The sequence below is a fragment of the Coenobita brevimanus genome, chromosome 47, assembly GCF_032717465.1.
Source record: "Coenobita brevimanus isolate Jiangsu-jjx chromosome 47, ASM3271746v2, whole genome shotgun sequence".
NCBI classification, from domain to species: domain Eukaryota; kingdom Metazoa; phylum Arthropoda; class Malacostraca; order Decapoda; family Coenobitidae; genus Coenobita; species Coenobita brevimanus.
The window spans coordinates 19,952,960-19,965,711 of NC_137000.1; positions in this window are offsets into that span (position 1 = coordinate 19,952,960).

A 12,752-nucleotide genomic window follows, 5' to 3' on the forward strand; every position below is an offset into this window, starting at 1 on the left:
ACTCTGTAATTTTACCTAACTCTTGTATTGAACCTGGAACTTTACGGGACAGTAGTGAATTTAGTATTCTCACTTAAAGTGTACATTATCTTTCTGTTCCGTAACATAAATTTGGCGACCTCTTATCAGGATATTCAGGATATTATCATAAGGATATTGCTTGATATTTTGTGACTGTGATTTATTCATGATGTCTACTATTACTACGCTTGATGAAGCCAAAGATTTTTTGTCAAATGTGCAAACAGTGTGTGATGTAGAAAACAGAACAAAGAATGAACTTAAGCTTGTTGCTCAACAATTGGGAATTGCTGTTCGCTCTCATCATTCTAAAGATCAAATTGTTGACATGATTAATGAAAGCTTGTTTAATGTAACTCCTCCAAATGAGCAAACGCAGATTGAATTAGCTAAGTTACAGCTAGCCCTGCAGGAGGCTCGTGTTAAGGAGGCTGAATTTCAGGCAAAAGCTAAGGAGGCTGAGGCACAAGTTGAAATTGCTAGGATTCAGGCAGACCATGAGTATCGCATGAAACAAGGTGGAACTGGATCATCTAGCTCTGATGATTTTGATGTGGCTAAAAATGTTAAACTTGTCCCTCCTTTTAATGAATCTGATTTAACAAAGTATTTTCAGTTGTTTGAGAGGGTAGCTACAGGTTTTAATTGGCCCAAAAGTATTGGCCAGTACTCCTTCAAACTGTTCTCACCGGTAAAGCTCAAGTAACTTATGCATCTTTGCCTCAGGATCAATCTGATAATTATGATGTAGTTAAGAGCTTGATTCTTAAGGCCTATGAGCTTGTTCCTGAAGCCTATAGAGTAAAATTTAGGACAACTTATAAGCAAGATAAGCAATCCCATGTTGAGTATGCAAAAATCAAAGAAGATCTGTTAGAGCAGTGGTTAAATTCTAAGAATGTGGATTCTGATTTTAACAAATTTAAGCAGATGATTTTGCTGGAGGACTTCAAAAGGTGTATTTATAAAGATGTAAGCCTATATCTTGATGAGAAAAGAATAGATAATTTGTCTGATGCTGCAGTTTTAGCTGATGAATATGTTCTCACTCACAAGAGATATTCTAGAGAAAAAGGGAAAGCTGAGAGTAAGTACGTTGCCTCTACTCAGAGTACAGGTAACAGGAAAGAGAATAAAGATGATGTTTCTCAGGAAGTAAATACCAGCTTCACCTCTAGATTTCAGAAAAGTAAATGTACTTATTGTAGTAAGCTTGGTCATACTACGGAGAAATGTTTCAGGAGACAGCGTGATGTGAACAAAAAGGAGTCTTTAAATATTCAGTCAATTGGTCTAGTGTCCACCCTTGAGAGTTCCCAGAATTCTTTAACTGAGTTAACTGAACCTGCTTTGAGGGGTAACTTAAATTCTCATGATGGAGCTCCTCTTTGAGCAGTAACGTGGGTGACACTCTCAAGAGTTCATGTGCTAATTTCCTGTCTGATGGTTTTGTCAGTCCTCTGGACAGTAATGACAGGAAATCAGTTCAAAATATATCGTGATACAGGTGCTTGCCAATCCCTTATGCTGACCAGTGTTCTAGGCTCTAATGTTAATTCCTCTGATGAAACTGTAATTTTACAAGGTGTAGGGAATAATTACTTCTCTGTCCCTCTGTGCAGAGTGAATTTAGAGTCTGGTTTTGTTAATGGTTCCGTTATGGTTGGGTTGGTTGAGACACTCCCAATGTCAGGTGTAACTTTCTTACTTGGAAATGATATTGGTGGAAGTCAAGTGTGTCCAGCTCCTCAGTTGTCTAGTGAGCCAGTGGCTGCGCCAAGGATTGTGATGTCCCTGATGTGTTCCCTGCATGTGCTGTCACTAGGGCTAAGTCTAAAGTTACTGGTGATTTAGAGGATAATGATGATGATGATGTTATCCTAGCTGACACTTTTCTTGCTAATTTGGACCACTCACCAGATGAGGCAGTACCCCGTAGTGTTGATAATTTGTCTCGTCAAGAGTTGGTTGAGTTGCAGGTTGCTGACCCTGAGTTGAAAGGTCTAGCTAACTCTGCTTGCAGTGAGGAAGAGTCAGCCGGTGCTTCTACTTGTTATTTTATAAAGTCAGGAGTACTTATGAGGAAGTGGAGACCCCCAACAGCATCAGCCGACTGTGAATGGGAGGTTGTACATCAAGTTGTCATCCCTCGTGTTTGTAGGCAGGATATCATTAGAGTGGCTCATGATTCCAGTTTGGCAGGACACCTTGGAGTGAGGAAGACTGTGGCACGCATTTTGAAACACTTCTACTGGCCAGGTATCTTCAGGGATGTTTCCTGGTATTGTAAGTCTTGTCACACCTGTCAAGTTGTGGGGAAGTGTAATCAGACCGAAAAGGTTGCACCTCTAGTTCCCATTCCTCCTTTTGAGGCGCCTTTCACCCGTGTGTTGGTGGATATTGTGGGCCCTCTTCCTAAGACTTCTTCAGGATTTTCTTATGTGTTGACCCTGATTGATATGGCTACTCGTTATCCTGAAGCCATTCCACTTAGAAATATCTCAGCAAAGAACGTGGTTAAGGAAATGCTAGGGTTCTTCACAAAGTTTGGTCTGCCCAAGGAGGTACAGTCAGACCGGGAAGTAATTTCATGTCAAATGTTTTCAAGCAGTCTCTGAAAGAGTTGGGCATCACCCAGATCACGTCTTCAGCTTACCATCCCCAGACCCAAGGAGCGTTGGAGAGATATCATCAAACACTCAAATCGATGCTCAAGAAATACTGTTTGGAACATCAGAAAGACTGGGATAAAGGTCTTCCATTCGTTGTATTTGCCGCAAGAGAATCTCCAAATGAATCACTGGGCTTCTCACCTTTTGAACTACTGTTTGGCCATGAAGTAAGAGGACCCCTTAAGCTACTCAAGGAATGCTGGCTGTCGGAGGAAGATGACGTCAACCTGCTGGAGTATGTGATGAAGTTCAAAGAACGGCTGTCCACTGCTTTACAAAATGGCGAGAGAGAATTTAGGAGCTGCTCAGGAGAAGATGAAGACTTGGTATGATAAGAAGTCCAGGTTACGCCACTTTCAGCCAGGAGATCAGGTTTTGATTCTGCTACCGGTGCATGGGCAACCTCTTGAAGCCAAGTTTAGTGGTCCTTATTTCGTGGAGAAGAAACTCAGTGATGTCAACTATGTCATCGCCATACCAGATCGTAGAAAGAACAAGCAACTTTGTCACATCAACATGCTAAAGTTATATCACAGGCGGGACGAAAATAACCCAGTCTGCACTGTAGCTGTTCCACTCGAGTCTGCAAGTGAAGTTCTTCCATGCAGCATGAGCCTGAGTGATAGTTTGGGGAAGAATCCTGATATCATGAATGATCTCCAGACTAAGCTTTCTCTTCTACCTCCCGAGGAAAGGCAGGAGTTTTCGGCATTACTGCAGGAGTACCCGCAAGTGTTCCGTGCCACTCCAGGAAGAACCACTGTGTTGATGCATGATGTCGATGTTGGAGACGCAAAGCCAATTAAATTGCCTCCTTACCGTGTGAACCCAGTGAAAGTTCCTCTCATGGAGAAGGAGCTTGGCTACCTGTTGGACCACAAGATGATTGAGCCCTGTCAGAGCGAGTGGAGTTCTCCTGTCACTCTAGTCCCTAAGCCAGGTGGGTCACAGCGGCTTTGCATCGACTACAGACGTGTTAATCAGATAACCAAAACAGTCACTTACCCTCTCCCTTGTGGCGTGGAAGATTGCATAGACAAGATCGGAAAGGCTAGGTACATAAGTAAGTTTGATTTGTTAAAGGGATACTGGCAAGTACCTATGACTGAACGTGCTAGGGAGATCTCATGTTTTGTAACACTAGGAAAGACTTTTGCATGTTCTGTAATGCCATATGGTATGAAGAATGCACCAGCCACATTTCAGAAGCTCATGAATTTTGTAACAGAGGGTTTGGCAGGGTGTGTTGTTTATATTGATGATGTATTAATCTTCAGTGACAACTGCAAAGATCACCTTGCCATGTCAGTAAATTTCTTGACCGTTTGGTTCAGGCTAATCTTGTAGCTAATTTATCAAAGTGTGAGTTTGGTCAAGCTAAAGTTCAGTACCTTGGGTATGTAATTGGTGATGGACATGTTGCACCACCAGCAGCTAAGGTTCAGGTTATAAGTGATCTTCCCAGACCTAAAAGTAGGAAAGAGCTACAAAGATTTTTGGGAATGGTAGGTTATTACAGGAGATTTGTTCTTAACTTTTCAATTCTTGTATCACCACTTACAGACCTACTGAAAAAGGGAGTTAAATTTGTCTGGACCGATAACTGTGAATCCTCTTTCAACAAACTTAAAGCTATCCTATTAAGTCAGCCAGTGCTCGCTACTCCAAATTTTTCTTCAGGAGTATTCATTAGACATACAACATGTCAAGGGGAAAGAAAATGTTATTGCAGATTGCTTATCTAGACTTTAGACAGATTGTTTTAGAGTAATAAGAAATTTCCTTTGTAAATTTCTTTTTCTTTGTGGGGAGGTGTTACATAGCCTATGATTTCATCATCCTTTGTGTATTTCTAACGTACAGTATGCTGCATGTTTGATCACGAGCGTGTTCTACCTCAGTCCCCCCTTCTACCGTTGTAGTAGAGTAAGTCGTTCTTTCTGTTGTTCAGAGCAGGATTGTCAACTCTTTGTCCCCATGGCTTCATTTGCGCGTCCTTCTTACAAGTTGTATCAAGCTCTGCCGGCCCCTATATAATGAGCTCAGTCTCTGCATTATTGCCACTTAGATCTACTCCTCATTTTGCTCACATCTCTGTCCTCCCCTGTACAGTTGTTATTATTGTGAGCGCTCAGGAAGTCTCCAACCATCTGGCAGCTGTGTAATTTGAGTATAAGTGTTATTGCATTTTTTCTTGTACTGAGTAGCATAAGGTGTTAATTCTTAGGCCTAGTAAGGTTTTTGTGATTAATGTAAAGTTTGGATGTCAGTCATTGTTAATAATATTTTGTATCTGTAATAATATATCTTGCATTCACTGAGTATTATCTAGTATTCTCATTTTATCAGGGCTGACTTAGATAAATTTACTCATGCTAATTTCGTGTTAATAGAGGCTATTGCAGTTAACCATATATTCAACCTGTTTTTTGCCATTACATTATCCTTATGAGTCCTGAATGTTTTGTTGTTAGTTTGAGCATTAAACTTTAACTTGTAATTTTACCTAACTCTTTTGTTTTGAACCTGGAACTTTACGGGACAGTAGTGATTTTTAGTATTCTCACTTAAAGTGTACATTATCTTTCTCTGTTCCGTAACAATATATATATATATATATATATATATATATATATATATATATATATATATATATATATGAAGATAAACAACGTAATCAGGAACATCTTTAATAAATTGGTGACGTTTCGACAACTCGTTTGTCATTTTCAAACCTATAGAAAATACAATAAAATCAAAGTAAGCACTATGTCTATGATAAAAATACGAAAACTAAAGTAAAAAACCAACGTAAAACACCATGTCTAATAAAATACAAGTGAAGAATTATTATGATAAGATGAGGAAATGAATTATACATAGCTAACGTTGGTGGGATGCTACTAAGTACAAGGAAAATTTAAACAGAAATACATGTAATAAGACAATACATAAGTCAAACCTTAAAAACAGAGAAGGGGCGTGGAGCAGTCATGTGTGCCCAGTGTGGGCTGTAGGTGGTGAGTGAGGAGTGATTCAGCCAGGAGGCGTGTTACCTCGTCACGACAAGCGTGGACAACAGAAAAATCTGATTCGCTTATGGGATGGGATGGCCTAAGGCTTCACAGCAATTTCGGATGGCAGAGAAAAGGTGGCCTAGCCATAGGTAGACCGGTTCTATATGACCGTCCCCGATGTCATATAAATAAATAAATTGGTGACGTTTCGACAACTCGTTTGTCATTTGAAAATGACAAACGAGTTGTCGAAACGTCACCAATTTATTAAAGATGTTCCTGATTACGTTGGTGTTTATCTTCATATTGAGACTACGCTTCCCCCATGGTGAATCTATTGCATCTAAATATATATATATATATATATATATATATATATATATATATATATGTGTGTGTGTGTGTGTGTGTGTGTGTGTGTGTGTGTGAGGAGTAGACTGTAGCACCAGTCGAGCAGTAATCCTGTGGTGGATGGAAAGCTGATGACAGGGAGTGCTGGAGCTCCCTTTTCATCAGCCCTCAGGACTAGTTCCTGACCATCCCCCTTTGCTGAACTTTTTCAGTGTCTCAGTTACACAGAGAGTAGGCCAGCATGCTCTCCAGTACAAATTTCTCTATCTTCACCAAACTACATGCACAGTACACACTACACTTCCAATTCAAAATTCTCCAAAAATGGCGTCGATTTATCAAGCCTCGGAGTCCCCAGGGGGGGTACCATAAATGCCCCCACCATCTGCCCCTCTCCCGGTGACGACTCAAGGTGCCTGGAACCTCTGTCTGACTCTCTTCTTCTTCATTTCTGCAACATTCGCGGCCTTTCCTCTAACTTTCGATCTGTTGAGCACCACCTCTCCTCCTCTAAACCTCACTTTCTTTTTCTAATGGAGACTCAGCTGTCTGAGGCAACTGACAGCAAACCCTTTTCTGTATCCTCCTACTTTCTCTATACTCATTTCAAAGCCAAAGGTGGCTGTTGTGTATATATACGCAATGACTTATCTTGCTCTCGTGTTCCTGAACTTGATTCTTCTGAATTCTCCACACTCTGGCTTTGGCTTTCCTGTCATTCTCTGACTAAATATATCTGTGCTGTTTAATTATCCCCTAATTCTACTATCAAAAATTCTTCGACTATCTTACTTCTACGATGGAAGACATTCTATCCATTTCTCCTTTCTCTGAAATCTCCATTCTTGGAGATTTCAATGTTCACCACCATCTTTGGCTCTCCTCTCCTTTCACGGATCCACCTGGTGAACAAGCTTACATTTTTTCTATCCTTAATGACCTAGAGCAGCTTGTACAGCACCCTACCCATATCCCTGACTGCCTTGGAGAGAGCTCCAACATACTTGACCTCTTCCTCACAACTAATCCTTCTGCTTACTCTGTTAATCTTTTCTCTCTGTTGGGCTCCTCCGATCACAACCTTATTACCTTAACCTGTCCTATCACTCCGGTACGGCCTGTGGACCCTCCAGGGAAACGACGTCTGTGGCATTTTGGAGCTGCGGACTGGGAGGCCCTCAGGCAGTACTTCTTTCATTTCCCTGGAATGATTATTGCTTCCATGGCCGTGAGCCATCTGGGTGTGCCTTGCGCATTATGGAGGTTATTCTCTCGGGCATGGAAGCATACATTCCTTTCTCATATCCTTTGACTAACACAAGAAAGCCTTGGTTTAATCATGCTTGTTCTAATGCTGTCCACAACAAGGAGAGGGCCTACAAAAGGTACCGGAGCCAACCCACCCCTGAATCACATCATCTTTACGTTTCTGCCCGGAATCGTGCTAAGTCTGTTCTTCGCTCTACTAAAAATAATTTCATCCATGCTAAATGCTCTCAACTCTTCAACTCGAATTCTTCTCGCTCCTTCTGGCACCTTGCCAAAAATCTTTCTAACAACTTTACCTCATCATCCTTCCCTCCTCTTTTCTACTCTGATGGTTCTATAGCTATTTCTTCTACTGATAAAGCAGATCTCTTCGCACAGACTTTCTCCTCCAATTCCTCCTTAGACGATTCCGGTGCTGTTCCTCCATCACTTCCCCCCTCTGACTTCCTCATGGCTGACATTAAAATTTCTTCAGTTGATGTATTTTCTGCCATCACTGGCCTCAGTACTAACAAGGCATATGGGCCTGATGGGGTCCCCCCTGTTGTTCTCAAGAACTGTGCTTCTGTGCTTACACCCTGCCTAGGCAAACTCTTTCTCCTTTGTCTGTCAACTTGTACCTTTCCTTCTTGCTGGAAGTTTGCTCTCATTCAGCCAGTCCCAAAGAAGGGTGACCACTCCCAACCCTCCAACTATCGTCCAATTGCTTTAACGTCCTGTATTTCAAAAGTTTTGAGTCAATTCTTAATAGAAAAATTTTAAGGCATCTTTCCTATCACAACCTTCTTTCCGATCGTCAGTATGGGTTCCGTCAGGGACGCTCCACAGGCGATCTTCTCACCTACCTTTCAGACTCCTGGTCATCCTCCTTTCGGAACTTTGGCGAAAGCTTTGCCATTGCATTTGACATCTCAAAGGCTTTCGATCGAGTCTGGCATAAATCTTTAATTTCCAAACTGCCCTCCTACGGTTTCTATCCTTCTATCTGTGCCTTCATCACTAGCTTCCTTTCTCGTCATTCTATAGCCGCTGTTGTAGACGGCCATCGTTCTTCTCCTAGATCTATCAACAGTGGTGTTCCTCAGGGCTCTGTCCTATCACCAACTCTCTTCCTTTTATTCATCAATGATCTTCTAAGCTGTACATCTAACACTATCCACTCATACGCTGATGACTCCACCATTCACCTTTCCATTCGGTTCCCGCAACGACCATCTCAACAGTTACTTCAACAAACAAGGGATGAGGCTATGGCACACCTAATGTCTGACTTGGCTCGTATCTCTGACTGGGGTAAAAATAATATGGTTGTCTTTAATGCATCTAAGACTCAGTTCTTACACCTATCAACCTGACAAAATCTTCCACAGGTATACCCACTAATGTTTAATAATATTCAGCTTAATCCTGCATCATCCTTGAACACGCTTGGGGTTTCATTTACTCGGGACTTATCTTGGAAAGATCATATTACATCTCTTGTAAAATCTGCTTCCAAGAGATTGGGTGTGCTAAGCCGACTCCACTCTTTCTTTACCCCTGCACAATTGTTGACTCTATACAGGGGTTTTATCCGCCCCTGTGTGGAATACAACTCCCATGTGTGGGGAGGCTCCCCACATACAGCTCTTCTCAACAGGGTGGAGTCCAAGGCTTTTCGTCTCATTAACTCTCCTCCTCTTACTGACTCCCTTCAACCTCTGTCTCTTCGCTGCACTGTTGCATCTTTATCTCTTTTCTATCGCTACTTTAATGGTCACTGCTCCTCTGAACTGTCTGCTTGCATTCCTCCACCTCTACGACGGGCGCGTAGCACCCGTCTGGCAGCAAACTCTCATCCTTTTTCTGTCCAACTCTCTAATGCAAGAGTTAACCGTTACTCCCAGTCTTTCATTTATGCAACAGGTCAGCTCTGGAACTGTCTCCCTCTGTCTGTATTTCCTGCTGCCTATGATCTGCAGTCTTTCAAACGCAGTGTGTCCAGGCATCTCAAAATGATCGGATCTTGAATTTGGCTCTATATTGTATTTTGTTTTTCTCTTGGAGGGAACTGTTACTGCAGGCTCATGGCCTTTGGTTCCTTCTTCATATATATATATATATATATATATATATATATATATATATATATATATATATATATATGTATATATATATATATATATATATATATATATATATATATGTATATGTATATATATATATATATATATATATATATATATATATATATATGTATATGTATATATATATATATATATATATATATATATATATATATATATATATAGTGTGTGTGTGTGTGTGTGTGTGTGTGTGGGTGTGTGTGTGTTCTTACCTAATTGTGTCTTTACAGGAATGAGTCATGCTCGTACTGTCCCGTGTCTTAAACCATATTTATCGTACATTTCCTTAAATTTGTGAATTGTTTTGGCACACACTATTTCATTCGGTAGTGCATTCCACTGATCAGTTGCTATATTTGGGAACCTAAATTTCCTTACGTCTTTATCACCTCTCTTTTTATGCAGTTTTCTGCTGTGTCCTCTTGTTGATGCTTCCCCACACGTTAAGTAATCATTTATGTCTATTTTCTCCTTCCTTGATATGCATTTATATAGCATAATCATGTCACCTCTTTTCTTTCTCTCCTGTAGCGTTGGTAGATTCAGTTTATTTAGTCTTTCTTCGTAGCTTAGATCCCTTAAGCTTGGTACCCATCTTGTAGCGGCCCTTTGAACTTTTTCAATCTTGTCTATGTGTTTTTTGAGATGAGGACTCCAGACTACTGATGCATACTCCAGGGTTGGTCTGATGAATGATGTTATCATCTTTCTTAGCATGTCTTCATTTATGTATGTACTGTAAATGTCATTCTCATATTGGCAAACATTGTATACATGTTCCGTACCTTCTCACTGATGTGGTCAGCCGGAGATAGTCTGTTGTTGACAATCACACCCTAGGTCCTTCTCTCTTTCTGATGTGTGTAGGGTTTTATTTCCTAATGTATAATCCCAATCAGGTCTTTTTCCACTTTTACCAAACTTAATTACATGACACTTGTCCACATTGAATTCCATTTGCCATGTATTACTCCATTCATGGAGTTTATTTAATTCTTCTTGTAGCTCTTTACAAGAGTCTGTGTTAGTAATTCTCCTTTGTATTTTTGCATCATCTGCAAACATATTCAGATAGCTTTCATCTCCAGCGTTATTGTTTATATAATTTGCAGTATATACACTAAAAACATGACTGGTGCCAGCACTGAGCCCTGTGGTACTCCACTAGTCACTTCTTTCCATGATGAGTAATTTCCCCTTAGTACTGTTCTCATTTTTCTTTTCATGAGAAAATCTTGCATCCAACAATACAGATTGCCTCGAATTCCTCCTTGATGGTACAGTTTCCATAAAAGTCTTTGGTGTGATACTGTGTCAGATGCTTTCTTGAAATCTAAATAGATACTGTCCACCCATCCTTCTCTTTCCTGTAATGTGTCTGTTACTATGTCATAGTAGCTCAACAGATTAGTAACACACGATTTTCCTTTTCTGAAACCAAACTGTCTTTCTGTTATCATACTGTGTTCTTCTATGTGATTTACCCAAGCTTTTCTTATAAGCTTTTCTAATACCTTACTTACAACACTGGTTAGTGATACTGGTCGGTAGTTAAGTGGATATTGTCTATTCCCTTTCTTGAGTAAAGGAACAATATTTGCTTTCTTCCAAATATCAGGTAGTTTACCTTGACTCAAGGATTCCTTGAAAATTAAAAATAATGGTTTACTGAACTCCTTTGCACATTCACGTAGCACCCAACATGAAATTTCATCAGGACCATGTTTTTCCTTTGTCTAATTTACTTAGTTCCTCCTGTATTTATTTTTCTGATATTTGTATATCTGGTAGTATGTGTGGACATGCATGTTCCACATAATCCCTCTCAAAATTTTTTTCCTCTATAAAAACTGATTGGAAATTCTTGTTTAGTGCTTCACAAATATCCTTCTCTTGTGTGTAGGTGATTCCATCGTCCGTAATGGATTGTAATTTATCTTTTTAGTTTTGCTTCTGATGTAGCTGCAAAATAACTTTGGTTGATTTACTTTTATTTATGATATCGTCCTCAAACTTTTTTTGGGCTTCCCTCCTTATTCTTGTATAATCGTTTCTTGCCTGTTTGTAATTATTAAATGCCCTTTCACTATTGTGTCTTCTGGATCTATTCCACAAGAAATCTCTTTTTTTTTTTTTCTTTTTTTTTCTTTTTTTTTTATTCTGTGTTGAACCATTTCTGTATTTTCTTTTCTGCTTCTTTGTGCTGTGGGATGTACTTCTGGACTCCTATTTCATAAAGTTCACAGAATTTTTTATACATAGCATTTAAATCTTGTCCTCTAAGCTCCTTTCCCCAATCAATTTCTAAGAAGTACTTCTTTAGGTCATGATAGTTTCCCTTTATATAGTTTAGGCTCATTTTGTAACTTTCATTGCTGTTAACTATGTCATATGCAATCCTGAAGTTGCAATTTAGTACTGCTTGGTCGCTTTTGCCAAATGGAGGGTGGTATATGAAATTGTCAATATAGTTTTCTTGCCTAGCAAATATGAGATCTAGCACTGAGGGTACATCGAATCCTCTTTTTCTGGTGCTTTCCCTTACACATTGCATTAGGAAAAACTCTTGCACGAGATCTAGGAGCTTTTGGTCCCAACAGCTTTCTTGGCTTATTATATCTAGAGTATTCCAATTTATATTTGTATTAAAATCTCCAGTTAGTATAATTCTTTCCGATTTCTCTTCCATTTTATATAGTGATGCTCTTAAACTCTGAATTGTATTCTCTGCCAGGTCCTCATATTCGTCTCTTTCCCATGTGTTTGACTTGGGTGGCATGTACAAGTTGGCTACAATTACTTTCCCTTCAGATGTATTGATCTCTACTGCAATCATTTCTACTTGTGAGGGTATATCTTAGTTCTGTTTCTTTGACTTTTAGATTTTTCTTAGTTAATATTGTAATGACTCCTCCTTTTTTTTAAGTTCCTATCTTTTCTCCATATATTATATTCCTCTAAGTTTAGGATGTCATTATTTTGATATCCTTGGTATTAATTTTGTTTCAGTTAGGCATATTATATGTGGTTCATTTTCTCTTACAGAATCATTCATCTCTATTAATTTAGATACCATTCCATCCACATTTGTGTACATCAACTTAGTCATCATGTTTATATACTTGTCATGCCTTGGTTCTATTACCTTCCTCCTTTTTATTCCCTCCTGTTTATGTACCACTTTCGTACCTGCAATCCAATTACTTTGTAAAAAAATGTATTCTCCTCCTCTGATCTTCCTTCATATTTTGTTTTTGCTTCCTCCCTCTTCTCTTTCAGTAATTCCAGTTCCTCTT